Below are 19,077 nucleotides of genomic sequence, written 5' to 3' on the forward strand. Positions count from 1 at the left end.
TTTTGTCCGCCCGCTGGTATTTAGAGTCAGTCATGAAAGGGTCTAACGCTCACTTTGCAGCTGCGACTTTTCCATACCGCAGATCCCCCTACGCCATTTGCGTATCCTATCTTTTCAATGGGATCTTTCTAAGGCTGGTATTTAGAGTCTTGGCTGAAATGAGCGTTAGAAATCTAACGACAAAACTCCAGCCACAGTAAAAAGCCAGGAGTTAAGAGCTTTCTGGGCTAACTCCGGTTCATAATGCTCTTAACTACTGTGCTCTAAAGTACACTAACACCCATAAACTACCTATGTACCCCTAAACCGAGGTCCCCCCACATCGCCGCCACTCTAATAATTTTTTTAACCCCTAATCTGCCGACCACACACCGCCGCCACCTACGTTATACTTATGTACCCCTAATCTGCTGTCCCTAACACCGCCGACCCCTATATTATATTTATTAACCCCTAATCTGCCGCCCCCAACGTCACCGCCACCTACCTACACTTATTAACCCCTAATCTGCCGACCGGACCTCACCGCTACTATAATAAATGTATTAACCCCTAATCCGCCTCACTCCCGCCTCAATAGCCCTATAATAAATACTATTAACCCCTAATCTGCCCTCCCTAACATCACCGACACCTAACTTCAAGTATTAACCCCTAATCTGCCGACCGGACCTCACCGCTACTCTAATAAATGTATTAACCCCTAAAGCTAAGTTTACCCCTAACACTAACACCCCCTAAGTTAAATATAATTTTTATCTAACGAAATAAAATAAATCTTATTAAATAAATTAATCCTATTTAAAGCTAAATACTTACCTGTAAAATAAACCCTAATATAGCTACAATATAAATAATAATTATATTGTAGCTATTTTAGGATCAATAAATTAATTACATAAAATACCTACAAATAAATACAAATAAATAAACTAACTAAAGTACAAAAAATAAAAAAAGAACTGTTACAAAAAATAAAAAAATAATTTACAAACATTAGAAAAAGATTACAACAATTTTAAGCTAATTACACCTACTCTAAGCCCCCTAATAAAATAACAAAGCCCCCCAAAATAAAAAAATGCCCTACCCTATTCTAAAATACAAATAGAAAAGCTATTTTACCTTACCAGCCCTTAAACGGGCCTTTTGCGGGGCATGCCCCAAAGAATTCTTCTCTTTTGCCTGTAAAAAAACATACAATACCCCCCCAACATTACAACCCACCACCCACATACCCCTAATCTAACCCAAATCCCCTTTAAATAAACCTAACACTAAGCCCCTGAAGATCATCCTACCTTATCTTCACCACGCCGGGTATCATCGATCCGTCCAGAGGAGGCTCCGAAGTCTTCATCCAAGCCCAAGCGGGGGCTGAAGAGATCCGTCATCGCCCTGAAGTCTTGATCCAAGTGGGCGCTGAAGAAGTCCATCATCGGGCTGAAGTCTTGATCCAAGCGGGCGCTGAAGAAGTCCATCATCGGGCTGAAGTCTTCTATCAAGCGGCATCTTCAATCTTCTTTCTTCCGGAGCCATCTTCTTCCAGCCGACGCGGATCCATCCTCTTCTACCGACGCCTACTCACCGAATGACGGTTCCTTTAAATGACGTCATCCAAGATGGCGTCCCTCGAATTCCGATTGGATGATAGGATTCTATCAGCCAATCGGAATTAAGGTAGGAAAATTCTGATTGGCTGATGGAATCAGCCAATCAGATTCAAGTTCAATCCGATTGGCTAATCCAATCAGCCAATCAGAATGAGCTTGCATTCTATTGGCTGATCGGTACAGCCAATAGAATGCGAGCTCAATCTGATTGGCTGATTGGATCAGCCAATCGGATTGAACTTGAATCTGATTGGCTGATTCCATCAGCCAATCAGAATTTTCCTACCTTAATTCCGATTGGCTGATAGAATCCTATCAGCCAATCGGAATTCGAGGGACGCCATCTTGGATGACGTCATTTAAAGGAACCGTCATTCGGCGAGTAGGCGTCGGTAGAAGAGGATGGATCCGCGTCGGCTGGAAGAAGATGGCTCCGGAAGAAAGAAGATTGAAGATGCCGCTTGATAGAAGACTTCAGCCCGATGATGGACTTCTTCAGCGCCCGCTTGGATCAAGACTTCAGGCCGATGATGGACTTCTTCAGCGCCTGCTTGGATCAAGACTTCAGGCCGATGATGGATCTCTTTAGCCCCCACTTGGGCTTGGATGAAGACTTCGGAGCCTCCTCTGGATGGATTGGTGATACCCGGCGTGGTGAAGATATGGTAGGATGATCTTCAGGGGCTTAGTGTTAGGTTTATTTAAGGGGGGGTTGGGTTAGATTAGGGGTATGTGGGTGGTGGGTTGTAATGTTGGGGGGGGTATTGTATGTTTTTTTTACAGGCAAAAGAGCAGAATTCTTTGGGGCATGGCCCACAAAAGGCCCTTTTAAGGGATGGTAAGGTAAAAGAGCTTTTCTATTTGTATTTTAGAATAGGGTAGGGCATTTTTTTTATTTTGGGGGCTTTGTTATTTTATTAGGGGGCTTAGAGTAGGTGTAATTAGCTTAAAATTGTTGTAATCTTTTTCTAATGTTTGTAAATAATTTTTTTATTTTTTGTAACTTAGTTCTTTTTTTATTTTTTGTACTTTAGTTAGTTTATTTATTTGTATTTATTTGTAGGTATTTTATTTAATTAATTTATTGATAGTGTAGTGTTAGGTTTAATTGTAGATAATTGTAGGTAGTTTATTTAATTAATTTATTGATAGTGTAGTGTTAGGTTTAATTGTAACTTAGGTTAGGATTTATTTTACAGGTACTTTTGTAATTATTTTAACTAGGTAGCTATTAAATAGTTATTAACTATTTAATAGCTATTGTACCTGGTTAAAATAAATACAAAGTTGCCTGTAAAATAAATATTAATCCTAAAATAGCTACAATATAATTATTATTTATATTATAGCTATATTAGGGTTTATTTTACAGGTAAGTATTTAGCTTTAAATAGGATTAATTTATTTAATAAGATTTATTTTATTTCGTTAGATAAAAATTATATTTAACTTGGTGATGTTATGGAGGGCAGATTAGGGGTTAATACTATTTATTATAGGGTTATTGAGGCGGGAGTGAGGCGGATTAGGGGTTAATACATTTATTATAGTAGCGGTGAGGTCCGGTCGGCAGATTAGGGGTTAATAAGTGTAGGTAGGTGGCGGCGACGTTGGGGGCGGCAGATTAGGGGTTAATAAATATAATATAGGGGTCGGCGGTGTTAGGGGCAGCAGATTAGGGGTACATAGGGATAACGTAGGTTGTGGAGGTGTACAGAGCGGCAAAAAAAATAATATGCAGGGGTCAGCGATAGCGGGGGCGGCAGAATAGGGGTTAATAAGTGTAAGGTTAGGGGTGTTTAGACTCGGGGTACATGTTAGGGTACATGTTAGTGTGCAGACATAGGAAGTGTTTCCCCATAGAAAACAATGGGGCTGCGTTAGGAGCTGAACGCTGCTTTTTTGCAGGTGTTAGGTTTTTTTTCAGCTCAAACTGCCCCATTGTTTCCTATGGGGGAATCGTGCACGTTTTTGAAGCTGGCCGCGTCCGTAAGCACCGCTGGTATTTAGAGTTGCAGTGGCGGTAAATTATGCTATACGCTCCCTTTTTGGAGCCTAACGCAGCCCTTCTGTGAACTCTAAATACCAGCGGTATTTAAAAGATTCGGGAGAAAAAAAGCATGCTTAGCTAACGCACCCCTTTGGCCGCAGAACTCTAAATCTAGCCGAAAGATTTTACTTACTACTCACCCGTATACAAGTACTCACAAATTTATTATATTTTTACCAACACTACGGATTTGGACATGATCAGTGAGTGCAACATCAGCTCAATTACCTGGTCTGATCATGCCTCTGTCACCTGTGCAGTACAGTGGCCTGACATTTCCCCTACAACATACATTTGGAGACTGGACAATACACTCCTAGATAAACTATTAAACATGACTTTAACCGACTACCTCATACATAACGAACCTACTCATTCATCCCTGACAAATATGTGGGAAGCCCACAAATGCATTATGCGTGGAGAATTTCTCAAACATAAAGCAAGATTACTCAAACAATATAGAGCAAAACACTCACAACTGTTAAACACCATATCAACTCTAGAAGATAAACATAAACAAAACTATCTAAATGTAAACTTTGGAAAGACCCTAACACAAACTAAAGTTGACCTTAAACAGCATTTAATGGAGGTTTATCAACGTAGAGTACTAACAATCAAACAACAATACTACGAAGAGGGAAACAAACCTGGAAAACTATTAGCCAGATCAATAGATCACATATACACTATATAAAGGCTGCAGATGGTACATTACTGAAATGTAACTAACAAATTGCCAATACCTTTCACTCATACTATAACGCTTTATACAACATTACAAATACAACAGAAGCACAGATGCAACATAAAAACATTCTTTCCCAGCAACAAGCTATTGATAATTACCTAGCCACATTAGGATTACCACGATTGGATAAATCAGGCATAGATAGCCTAGATGCAGCTATCTCATTGGAAGAATTATCCCATGCAATCAAAGACCAACCAAACGGTAAAAGTCCAGGGCCTGACGGGCTTACCCCTAGATACTACGAAACATTTTTTAGCACCCTAGCCCCAACAATGCTTCAGCTCTTTAACGGCCTGAATTATAACCCTCAACTTACAAGCCCAATGTTGGAAGTGCACATCGCTATTATCCCTAAATCCGGCAAGCCCCCTTCTGCCCCTGAAAACTTTAGACCTATACCTCTATTAAATACAGATGTTAAAATCCTAGCTAAGGTCCAAGCAAAATGTTTAAATAAATATCTCCCAGATCTTATATCGACAGATCAGGTGGGATTTGTCCGGGAAGAGAAGCCCGGGACAACACCTCCAAGGTACTACAGTTAATACATTATGCTCGAGTAGAGGACGTACCTATGGCACTCTTCGACCGCGTCGATTGGCTTTTTCTGCGTCATGTTATGAAGGCTATGAACTGCGGAAACTCATTTATAAATATGACATGGCTTTATACTCCACTCTGAATGCGTGAGTCACAGTTAATGGGGCCCTATCGGACACATTCAATATCACAAATGGCACTAGGCAGGGATGCCCCCTGTCCCCCCCTCTTATTTGCCCTATCAATTGAAGCCCTTACACACAAAATTAGGAATAACCCCAAAGTTACCGGAATAAAAATAGGAGATACTAAACATAATCAAGCACTTTATGCGGATGATATACTCTACACCCTTACAAATATAGATACCTCTGTCCCAGAACTTCTCAAAGAAATAAAAACATACGGTACGCTTTCTAATTTTCACATTAATCTCACAAAATCTGAGCTTTTTATATTAGTGCATCACAGGAACAAATACAACACATGCAGAATAATCACAAGGTGCCCATAGCAACAACGCAGCTAAAATATTTAGGTATTCACATCACAGCGAATCCCCAGGACCATTACCTAAAATTAAAAGAGGAAGAGTCAGAGATCTCTCATCATGGAAGAATAAACCTCTCACATGGCTTGGTAAAATAGGGGTAAACAAAATGAACATCCTCCCACGTATCTTGTATCTTACAGACTGTCCCAATTCCTCTACCAAAAGACTTCCTACCTCACCTACAAAAAACAATAGAGCAATTTATATGGATAGGTATGAAACCATGAGTCCCAAGAAAAAGGATGTATCTACCACAAGATAGAGGGGGGTTGGAATTCCCTGACTTAGCCACTTACAGGTGTGCAATACTTTTACAGCGCCTAATAAAATGGTCCCAAAATACCACACATAAAGCTTGGGTACGACTAGACGGACAAATATTCAAGCTAAATAATATGGGCACACTGGCCTGGATCCCATCTGCGGTACGCCCCAAAAGGCTAAGTAAATACCCTATATCTACAGAAATACTACATGAATTGGACAAATTATTGGCTACCAGCATGTATCTATCCTCTAAACACTCATCATTATTACCCATCATAGAAAACCCAGAATTACCATATCATAACCTAGGAACACGCATGAGCATAAGTGGTGACATATTATCCTTATGGATGAGATACAACAAACTTTCACATTACCTGACACATCATAAACAAAAAGAAAATTTTGCAAGAGAACTCACCTCATTTGAACACCTATGCACAATGATCACTCACCGAAACGCTTGATCTGTTTAGTATACAAACTCCTACTCTTACCCCCAAACACACAACTACCGACATACACTATAGCCTAGAGCAAAGACCTTAATATTGATATTGATCAAGAAACCTGGCTCAGATCATTTAAATTAGCGAAGCGCTCGTCAATATCCGTTACTGTGCAAGAAATAAAACTAAAATTAATGTGTAGGTGGTATCTCACACCGACAAGATTACAGAGGTGCTTCCCATCAGCGAGCTTTCTGTGCTGGAGGGGTTGTGGAGAGCATGGCACACTTCTTCACATATGGTTGTCCTGCCTAAGACTTCTGGTCAACAGTGATGGTCCTTATATCTGACAAACTACAAATTATAATCCCAAACACCCCAGAAACGATTCTTCTTCTCCACCTCCCAAAAATGAGAGAAACACATACACGGCCCTACTACTGATTATGCTCACAGGAGCCAAAAAACTAATTCCCAGGAAATGGAAATCAGGGGTCATATCAACAATTGAGGAGTGGTTCTGCTCGATTGATGAGCTACTTTTGCTGGAAAGATTTCATTACTTCAAAATTAACCAAATTGGCACCCATGAAATGATGATAGCTTCCTGGAGTGATACTCACATTGAATAATTAACACTCAAAGCAAATAGTCATTACATAAACTGTAGAATTTTTTTTTTGTCCTCTCCCCTATTCCTATCTTTCATAAGTCTTTCTAATCCTCTTCTCATATTTAACACCCGGTTCAAGGTTTATATACATTTAAACAATGTATATATACATTTTGAAGAAAATTTTAAAAAATCAAGCTCTAAACAAAATGTGGTGAACTTAGATCCTCATGGATTAATACTTAACATTTTGTTTCAGATTTTGATTTCTCTTTGGTTTTCTATTAGTCAAAATTGTTTGATTATGAGAACTGTTTTACTAAAAAATTGTAAACAATGATGACACCAGTCTGTTGGTGGTATATATACTGTTCTTTTTTTATTGTACACCTGAAATTTTGATTCAATAAAGCTTGTTTAAAAAAGAAAAAAAAAATGCTAGGAGTTATATAGACTCTATTTATTAATTTCAAGTGAGATTCTCTCCAGAACAGAAGAGGCATTGCAGTCCAAGTTCTCTTAGTATTCTTTGAAATTATAGATACAAATGTTTATTGTTTAAAAAGCTAGGTTACACCTTTACTATCCATTCCACAGTTTTGCACAACCAACATTGTGATATTATTAAACTTTATAAACTCTAAGGGGTAGATTTATCAAGCAGTGGATGCTGTAATCTACCCCCGAAGTTTCAGATCCGCCTGAAAATTAAGTTAAGAAGCAGCAGTCATAAGACCGCTGCTCCTTAACTCATCCACCACCTCTGAGGTTGTGAATAGCAATCATCCCAATCAGATACGATTGGGATGATTGACACCCCCTGCTAGCGGCCAATTGGCCGTAAATGTGCAGGGGGCCGCATTGCACAGGCATTTCACCATTTTTCTTTGCATAAATGTTTTGTAGATGATCCACTTATACAGTCGGTATTTAGCGATGACGGACGGACATGATCCACTACAGCGGATCATGTCCATCCGACATATGATAACTCTACCCCTAAATCTCTACCTGATTCTAAGTCCCTGCAGGCCGCATTTATCTAAGTGAATTTTATTAGCTTTTCACAGCAAGACAGTGCTAGTTAATGTGCTGTGCTCACTCCTGTGGAGTTACGAATGAGTCAGCAATTATTGGCTAAAATCCAAGTCTGTAAATAGCACTGAGATAAGGGGGCAGGTTGCAGAGGCTTATATACAAGGTAATTACAGAGGTAAAAAGTATATTGATATAACCGTGTTGTTTATGCAAAACTAGGTAACAGGTAATAAAGGGATTATATTTTTAAACAATAAAACTTCTGAAGTAGACTGTCCCTTTAAGGTGAAAGCCAGATCCTAGAAATAGGAAAAAAAATAGAGGCGCCTAGTGTGATACTGTAAGGACCAAAAGGATAAAGGCAAGTAGATATATGAAATATACTCACAAACCAAGGTGCACATCTAGTGCAATAATCAGCAGGCTGAGACTTCAGAGCCGCTCAGCTGACTCAATCCATAGGCGATAGGAGTCATAGGACCAAGCTGGATCATGTTCTCTAAGGAGTTAGCAGAACAATAACAAGAGCCCAAGAGCGGTTCAAACGTTCACCGGTGCTAAACTCAGTAACCCTAAGAGTCCAAAATCCAATCAACAGGAGCAAGGTGTAGATAAAAATAGTTTCCTTTATAAAAACAATTAAAATACATAGGGAACACAGCAACGCGTTTCTCAGCATAAGTGCTGTTTCATCAGGCTGTAGTGTTCCTATCGCACTTTGCTCTAATTATATCAGTTATCTAACCAATCATAAATGTATAAAATAACACACCCATAAAATAATCACACTTTATTAATTTACCACTCAGCGTCCGTGTGCAACTGAACCCACAATAGTGATGAGATGTATGACTTAATAATATAAACCAATCTGTATTCAGGTGATGACCCATCCGCCGATATACTACATCCCATTGGACCCGGAGGATGACATGAAAACCAATCACACAATAGTGTGTGGTGCACCAGCATGTTTGGACATATAGACATGTATCAGAACTAAATTTGTAAAATAAGGGCTAGCGACTAGAACATTAGAACATTTACGTTCATCACAAGACACCAGCAAGAGCTATTTCCCTGTTTTGGGGTGGACGGTTTTAGCCTGTTGATTATTACCAATTTTTCTAAGTAACACTGGGATACGAATTATCAGAAATATTGAGCCACGAATCATTCTAATTTACTGAATTTTTTATTTTTTTATTTGTTTATATATTTGATATATATACTGTACATACATCTTTTATATATCATATTTTTTATTCTATATTACACTAATTATATTATTTTTAATATTTTAACTATTATTTCTAATATCTGAACTATCACCTTATTGTATTTTGTACTGTGTTTATTATTGGCGCACCTCTTTCATGGCAGTTCAGCATCTAGGCGTTAAAGGGGCATGAAAGTCAAACTTATAACATTTTAGAGATTTAGATAGCACCTACAATTAAATAAATATTAATAACCTTTTCAGTTTACTTTAATTATAAAACTTTCTCCTTATCCTTTACTGAAAAGTAACTCCTATGTGTGCATATATAGGTAATCACAGGAGCATGCACATATATTGAGAACTATATATATTATTAAAACAGTGTTGCCTAAAGTGCTTAAAGGGCCATAATACCCAAATGTTTAAACACTTGAAAGTGATGCAGCATAGCTGTAAAAAGCTGACTAGAAAATATCACCTGAACATCTCTATGTAAAAAAGAAAGATATTTTACCTCAAAAAATCCTCAGTAGCCACCTCCCATTGTAAAGGATTTCTAAGCAGCATATTAGTGTGTCTGTCCTGGGAAAACTGAAGGGATGAGCATCGTGCACTCTCATATTATTTCACCAATCAGGTAAAGGAAGCTTACTATGAAATCTCATGAGAGTTAAGTCAAATCTCATGAAATCACAGTAAGAGTTCATGACCTCAGCACTGCTGATGCTGATTGGCTGCTGTTTATTTCTTCATTTTTTTAAAAATTTTTACCTGCAGCTGGGAGCAGCTGAGTATAACTTTTTACACAGAACTAACTCTGCTGAGCTGAGGAGATTGTGAGGTAAAATATCTTCCTTTTTTACATAGAGATGCTCAGGTGATATTTTCCTGTCAGCTTTTTACAGCTATACTGCATCAGTTTCAAGTGATTTAGCATATGAGTATTATGTCCCTTTAAGACACATGCACGGTTCTGGACCTACCTCAATAATGGTTTGATTTCAAAATGGTTATTTCCATAATTTATCTTCTCCACACTTTGCAAACATAAATAAGCCAATGGGGGGAGCATTTTTTTATTTCTCTGATTTCACTAGTTGCCACACTGTCAAAATGACTAGGCTTTTCCATTCCCGAGATAGACATGCAATCAAAAAATTAGACAACAATGAACCACAATTATTTTCTACAGTAGTTTCCAGTCAATCCAACTTCTTTTGTGATATTTTTCAGTGACAATTAACATCCTTTTACAGTTTAACACCTTGTTATAAACCCTGCATTCTTTCCTTTAGGCACGTCAGTACAATCTGCAGCTATTGTGTAAATAAACATAGTGGAAAAACTAGTGTAACCCTTCAAGTCTGAAATATGTTATCTCTATGGCCTGAGGTCACATTGGTCTGCTGTAGTTGATATCTTCTGTTTGTGTTGTGCAAACCATGATGGAAACATTTGCTATTGTAAAACTGAACAAATCCAGTTCCATGTTTATCATAATGAAACTGTTGCTTATTCATAAAGCCCAATTGTCACAAACGAAGAATGACTAAACTAGTAGTGTTCTGAGATATATTAGGTTTACAGTTATCTCACATAAAAATTACAAATATATACACACACACACACACACAAATATACAGGTATCCAAACTGCTTGGGACCGGAAAAAAAGGTTTGTGTTTTGGAATATTTGTATATTTGTATCTGTTAAATGGGACAGCTTAAAGAGAGGATGGGACCAAGGGTATAAAAGTGTAAATAGAAATATCTTATGTAATTTAGGCAAATATTTACATGTCTTCATACAGATTATACATGCAACATAAAGGGAGTTTTATATAATGTTATTACTTTTTTATACACAGTACTATCAGAAATATAGTACAGTACTGTATCAGAAAAGCTCTTGTTTTAAATAAATATAGACAAGCATTTGCATTTTAGAACACACACAAAAAAACAAAGTTTCAAGCAAAGAAGTTTGTGACTTTCCTGTGGAGAAAAATAATAGTTTTTAATAAAAACATTTAATAAAATATGAATAAGAAAAGTTTGGATTTTGGAATTTGTACCTGTATACGCACACACACACAATCCCTGGTTTCAGCTTTTCAATGGTAATTTAGAATGTAAACACTGCACTCCACCCCTATACACCAGGCAAACACTAGAAACGATTCCCTTCTCCCACCAACATTTCTTAGCAGAAATAGAAAATGCTTTACAAAGTTATTCAATAAGACTTGCAGAATTCCCTTCTATGAAGGCTAGAGAATGTTTTGTACATTCTGAGTATTTGTTCTCCATAGTATCAGGCCCCAAGGTATTCTTCTGCTTGTACCTTATCTGACACCTTTACGGGTATTGATGGTAGAGCTACTGGAACATTGAGGTTATCTAAGGACATATTTGTGCTTAGAAGTGCTGTTGGATACAGCACAGGATGAAGAGCTATAAAGGACATAGTGTACACTAAGTGTAGGGTTGCCACCCAGCCGGTATTTTACCGACACGGCCGGTATTTTTAAGGTTCATGTCAATGTAGAAAATAAAGAATAAATATTTAAGTGAAACTTCTTCTGAGTGTGATGAATACTAGTTATAAACAAATGAGCATTTAAAATCAGTCCTATCAGCTTTAGTTTTTGAGTTATGCTGTTTAATTATTTATAGTAATCCTTACTCTTAAGCTGGTTTCAGCGCTCCCTAGTGCTTTGTGTTTTATATTGATTAGTCCTGTAGGTCTTTGAGGGTAACCTATTTTTTCTAGTTGGAATTTGTAGTAATTTATATTTTTTGGCGCTGGTCACTTAAGTCTATTTTTTGTTTAATTATTTATGCAAATTTATGTTAATTAGCATGGCCGGTATTTTCTTCCAAGAAAGGTGGCAACCCTAACTAAATGTGATGTAGGAATCAGCAGCAGTAGTGCTAAACATAGTTGTTTGTGACCTGAATGTTGGAAATGACATTGACAAGTTATAACAATTAATAGAAGACACTATTTAGCATTTGGTTATTTGTCAATGATAATCCAAATATTCTTGTACCTGACGGACCCTAGGTGGTTTTTGGACTTTGCCTCTTGCCTGCTTCTTTGTTGTGTTACAGGCTGATTACCTGGATACTGACCTCTATGTACTTAACAACCTGGCTATGGATTTATTTACTGGCTCCTGACCTTGGCTTCAAACCTGACTACTCTCTTAAATACTGATGTTGATGCCTGGTTCCTGACTGCTTAAAAATCACTATCCTTGGATTGTTCCTTATTACTTCTTCTAGTCTATCTTCTGCTTGATTCCAGTAGACAGCCAAAGAATCTGTTGGCACTCTACAAATACCTAATAATAATAATAATAATATGCTAACACAGAGACACAGGCAAATTAGCGATCTATGCATAGAGTTATTTGTGCTTAAGTCATGGACAAAATAAAATCATTTTAAAGTAGGCTGACCATATTGCCGCTTTAAAAAGGGACACATATGAAAAATACATATGTCAGGGCTGTTTTCAGAGCTGTTTAAAAAAATGGTTTTGTATAAGAACCCTCACATATGTATTTTTCATATGTGTTCCTTTTTAAAGCGGCAATATGGTCAGCTTATTTTAAAGGGACAGTAAAGACCTTGCAATTACAAGACATTTCTTTTGTGTTGCTATAGAATAATATATCAGCCAATTCTTAATGTTTTAAAACAAATAAACATTCTTTTTACTGCAATTATATATCAATAAACAAACTCCACCCACCATTTTTCTTATTTGGAGAAGCAAATCTTGGCTTTAGTCCTCAAACAAGAAGGCTCGCCTCAGCTATAATGTTACTATAGAGGGCATTGTTTTGCAGTTGTTACAAGTTAAAGCCAATTAGGGACCCATATAGCATGGTTTGCCTCGTGAAGTCAGAGGGTGCAGTTTAAGTTCTGGGAATTAGCAATTGCTCAATTTTTTGGAACTAAATTACATGAAAAGGGGCACAATAAATAATAAAAGTATATTGCAAAGTTGTTTAAAAATGCATAACTAAACATTTTATATACAAATCTCAAGGTATTTGTTGTCCCTTTAATTAGCTACTTGGCCCTTCTAATTATCAAACTTCTGCATTCTCTATTTAATGTAATAGGTTTTTATAAGCAAGTTGGTCATAAATAAGGTATAAGGCTCCATTTATAAAGCAGGGATAGCAGCTTTGGAGCCCTGGAGTTCAGGCTTACATGAACAGCTGATACCTAAAGGAATAGTCTAGTCAACATTAAACTATCATGATTCAGACAGAACAGGCAATTTTAAGCAACTTTCTAATTTACTCCTATTATCAATTTTTCTTTGTTCTCTTTGTTAATCCTGGGCTTACCAAGATGGGTGAAGTTTAGTGTTAAAGGCATATTAAACCTAAAGATTTTCTTTTGTGATTCAGACAGAGTTTACCATTTTAATAAAGTTTCCAATTTACTCCTATTATCATATTTGCTTTGTTCTAATTATAGTCTTTGTTGAATAGATACCTGGGGGTCGATCCGATAAAAATCGTCGCCCGCAAAAGCCGGCGACGCCAATATTTGCGCGGGTTTGGTATCACATATACGGCGTAACCTAGAAGTTACGTGCGTATATTTCTGCCGTCGCCCGTAGTTTTTTGGGCTATAGGCAGGTATACCAAACCAGCGCAGTTTGGTATCCAATATGCAGCGTAAGGACTTACGTGGCAAAAATGGAGAAAACGTACTCCATTTTCACCTCGCAACAAAAAGCAGCCGTAAGAAGCCTTACGCTGACTATTGGAGCCCCGTAACTCCCTAAACTGGCTGCTAAAATAAACCTAACACCTAACGCATGCTCAATGTCTATCTCCCTGTCAACCGCGATCTTCTAAAATAAACCTAACACCTAACGCATGCGCAATGTCTATCTCCCTGTCAACCGCGATCTTCTAAAATAAACCTAACACCTAACGCATACGCAATGTCTATCTACCTGTCAACCGCGATCCCCCCCCCCCCCCCCCGAAATCCCTAATAAAGTTATTAACCCCTAAACCGCCGCTCCCGGACCCCGCCGCCATCTACATAAACTAACCCCCTACTGTGAGCCCCTAAAACCGCCGCCATCTACCTTATCTATCCCCTAATTAGAACCCCTTACACCGCTGTCATCTACCTTATCTATCCCCTAATCTGACCCCTTACACCGCCGCCACCTATATAAAAATTATTAACCCCTAATCTAATCCCCCTATACCGCCGCCAGCTATATTAATATTATTAACCCCTAATGTAAGCCACTTACACCGCCGCCATCTCTATTAAAATGATTAACCCCTTATTTAATCTACCTACCCCGCCGCCAGCTATATCATCTATATTAACCCTAAGTATATTATAGTTAATATAGGTATTACATTATATATATTAACTATATTAACCCTAATTATATTAGGGTTAATATAGTTAATATAGTTACTATAGTATTTATATTAACTATATTAACTCTATCTAACCCTAACACCCCTAACTAAATGTATATTAAATTAATCTAATTCATTTATAAACTAAAATATTCCTATTTAAATCTAAATACTTACCTATAAAATAAACCCTAAGATAGCTACAATATAATTAATAATTACATTGTAGCTATGTTAGGGTTAATATTTATTTTACAGGTAAATTGTTAATTATTTTAACTAGGTATAATAGCTATTAAATAGTTATTAACTATTTAATATCTACCTAGTTAAAATAATTACCCAATTACCTGTAAAATAAATCCTAACCTAAGTTACAAATACACCTACACTATCAATAAATTAAATAAACTACAAACATCTATCTAAAAATACAATTAAATTAACTAAACTAAATTACAAAAAAAACCAAACACTAAATTACAAAAAATAAAAAAAGATTACAAGATTTTTAAGCTAATTACACCTATTCTAAGCCCCCTAATAAAATAATAAACCCCCAAAATAAAAAAAATTCCCTGCCCTATTCTAAATTAAAAAAAATTCAAAGCTCTTTACCTTACCAGCCCTTAAAAGGGCCTTTTGTGGGGCATGCCCCAAAGAATTCAGCTCTTTTGCATACAAATACAATACCCCCCCCCCCCATTACAACCTACCACCCACATACCCCTATTCTAAAACCACCCAAACCCCCCTTAAAAAAGCCTAACACTACCCCCCTGAAGATCTCCCTACCTTGTCTTCACCACACCGGGCCGAACTCCTGATCCGATCCGGGCGATGTCTTCCTCCAAGCGGCAAAGAAGAATTCTTCCTCCGGCGATGTCTTCCTCCAAGCGGCAAAGAAGAATTCTTCCTCCGGCGACGTCTTCCTCCAAGCGGCAGCAAAGTCTTCATTCTTCCGGCGGCATCTTCAATCTTCTTTCTTCACTCCGCCGCCGCGGAGCATCCATCCCGGCCGACTACTGAACTACGAATGAGGTACCTTTAAATGACGTCATCCAAGATGGCGTCCGCCGAATTCCGATTGGCTGATAGGATTCTATCAGCCAATCGGAATTAAGTTAGAAAAATCTGATTGGCTGATTGAATCAGCCAATCAGATTCAAGTTCAATCCGATTGGCTGATCCAATCAGCCAATCAGATTGAGCTCGCATTCTATTGGTTAGGATAGTGAGGGGGGATAGCTATATTATCTATTAATATAGATAATATAGCTGGCGGCGGGGTAGGTAGATTAAATTAGGGGTTAATCATTTTAATAGAGATGGCGGCGGTGTAAGGGGCTTACATTAGGGGTTAATAATTTTAATATAGATGGCAGCGGTGTTAGGGGCTCACTTTAGGGGGTTATAGATATAATATAGCTGGCGGCGGGGTACGGGAGCGACGGTTTAGGGGTTAATAACTTTATTAGGTTGCGGCGGGGTACGGGAGCGGCGGTTTAGGGGTTAATAGCTTTTTTATTGTTAGGATAGTGAGGGGGGATAGCGGATAGAGGGTTAGACGTGTCGGGCTTTGTTAGGGAGGCGTGTTAGACTTGTCGGGCTATGTTAGGGAGGCGTGTTAGACAGTGCGGGTGTTTTAGACTTTAGTCAGGTTTTATAGGTGCCGGCAGTTTCTAACGTGCCGCAAGTCACTGGCGATGCCAGAAATTTGTACTTGCGCAGATTTCTGGACATCGCTGGTTTGTCAGACTTACGGCACGTTAGCATCTGACGGCGACTTATATAGGATAGCTCGAGTTGCGAGCTGAAACTGCGGGCGACGCCGGTTCTCTCGCTTGCGCCGCAAACTGCGATCTATATCGGATCGCGCCCCTAGACAGGTGTCTGGAGCACTACATGGCTGGAAATATTGCTGCGATCTAGTGCTTTTGTAAATATATAACTTTCTTGCAAAACTGCTGTTATATAGTGCTCCAGAAGTGGGCCGGCTCCTAAACATACATTCCTGTTTTTCAATAAAAGATACCAAGAGAATGAAGAAAAAATTATTATAAAAGTAAATTATAAAGTTGTTTAAAATTGCATGCTCTATCTATATCAGTGGTTCCCAAAACATGATGAAGACTTACTTACCTATTGTCAGCACTTGGAGGCTCTTCATTCTGATTTCAATCAACAATTTGAAGATATTCCTTAAATTGAATGTAGCCAATTGGATTTTGGACCCCTTTTACGAGTACAAACGCAGAGGAATCTCCAAAATTACAGGAAGAACTGAAAGAATTAACAACAAATGAAGAATTGAACTTTAAATAAAAAATGGCTACCTGCAGTTTCTGACTGCAAAAACAGATACCTACATATTATCCTGAATTGTGGGCTATAGTACAAAAGTTTTTAATTGCATTTCCTTCATTGTATTTAGTGGAACGTGGGTTCAGTGTGGTCATAAATTTGCTAACTGAAAAAAGAAACCAACTGCAAATGTTGCTGACAAAAATAGAGCCAAGCATTAATAAATTTCATGTTCATCCTTCTCATTAGGTTTATTTTTAATGGTATATGTCTTTTTTATGTTACTGTGGTTGATTTTAATAAATAATTTTACAATTTCCAGATTCAAGATGTCTTATTTACAACAACTTCCTTCTTTACTATGTTGTAGGATGCAGGTAGAAGTACAGATACATAAAAAAATGTCACTGCATCTTTCTGTTTGTTCACTTAAAGAAGGTAGGTTTCCAGGGGGGCGCTGAGTATTTTTTTTCTGAAAAAGGGGGGGGGGCAGGCTAAAAAAAGTACGAGAACCTCTGATCTACATTGTAAAAGAAAATTTTTGGGTTTCATATTCCTTTAACTAGGGCATAATAGACAATGTTTTAGGGTCAGGATAAGGGATTTTTCTTCATGGGTCTCAAATATTAAGCAATTAAAATGAAAAAAAAAAATGAAACAGCTTTTGCTTTATAGATTTTTTTTAGGCAAGAAACATGTAGTGCTATTATACGCTAATTGCACTCAAGTGAAATCAGTAGTGAATCTATTCTTTCTCTTGTATTACAAGTTTAAAGTACTTTAAATACCTATGTTCTTCACTTACAAGAACATTTATATATATATTTAAGTACAGTATATAAATATCTATTTAAAAATCTATAGCTATATCTGAATGAATATATATATAGATGTCTGAGGACAGGTGTATGCCCTAAAACTTTAACATGTATTTTTTACAGTAAAACGTATTATGTCAATACCGGAGAGTGCCTTCCTTATTTTGGAGAATTTATGAGCATAATTTGAGGCGCACCCTGGGAGCTGTTGAAGTTGAGCGAGTGCTGGGTTCTTTTGGGATAATATATATATATATATATCTCATGTTCTTGTAAGTGAAGAACATAGGTATTTAAAGTATTTATTAATGCACCTTTGGCTTTTGATATTTTTAAATATATAGATTTAAAAATAAAAATATTTTTTTTTTCTAATTGAAGAGCATAGGTATTTAAAGTATTTGTATTAAATAATATATTAACTTTGGTTAAAAGGGATATTTTATATGTAAGATGTTTGACTGGAAAGGACTCAGCGGTATACATATATAAATATATATGTTTGTATGTGTGTATTTATATATATATATATATATATATATATATGTGTGTGTATGTATGTGTTTATATACATGTTTGTGTGCACTTACATATGTACACATATAACACACACACATATATATATATATATATATATATATATATATATATATATATATATATATATATATATATATATATATATATATATATATATATATATATATATAGCCAAAAAACAAGAAGCACTCCAGAAGTCTTTCAATAGTTTCACCTTTAATCAGTGAACGTTTTCGGGCAATAAACTGCCCGTCCTCAAACTTACCTTGCAGTTTATTGCCCTAAAACGTTCACTGATTAAAGGTGAAACTATTGAAAGACTTCTGGAGTGCTTCTTGTTTTTTGGCTATGTTTAGGTTTTGACTAGCACCCGAAGCTATTGTTGCAGGATCTGGAGTGCACTTTGCTTGTATATATATATATGTATATACAAAGCCCCCCTTGTAAACCTCATTCCCCAAGGTTCACTTGGGGTGGATGCTAGAGGATCGGGTGTGCGGCCCCTTTAACCCTGCAGGCAGAGGGTAAAATATAGTGAAGATATGCACTATTTTTTCGGCATTTTAAAATTCGGGATTATGTTGTGTCGGCATTTTTAAGTTTAGGTTTTTAGAACTTCGGGATTGCGGCGTTCGGTCTTGTGTACTTCGTTCTTTTGCCTGTTGAAACCACCAACTAAACTGAAAATTTCTATACTGCAGTATTGATTAAAGAAACCAAATGCAAGCAAAAGGCAGCAGAATAAATCAACCATCAATTGGGGTGTGGGAGAGAGAGCCCAGATCATTTGAAAGTTTTTTTTTGTAGCAACATGGAATACCATAAACATTTATCAGTTGCTTGTCTGAGTACATTGTCCTTTTTAGGAATTAGGGAGATGTGTACTGTACCATGGAC

The sequence above is a fragment of the Bombina bombina genome, chromosome 6, assembly GCF_027579735.1.
Source record: "Bombina bombina isolate aBomBom1 chromosome 6, aBomBom1.pri, whole genome shotgun sequence".
In the NCBI taxonomy this organism is placed as follows: domain Eukaryota; kingdom Metazoa; phylum Chordata; class Amphibia; order Anura; family Bombinatoridae; genus Bombina; species Bombina bombina.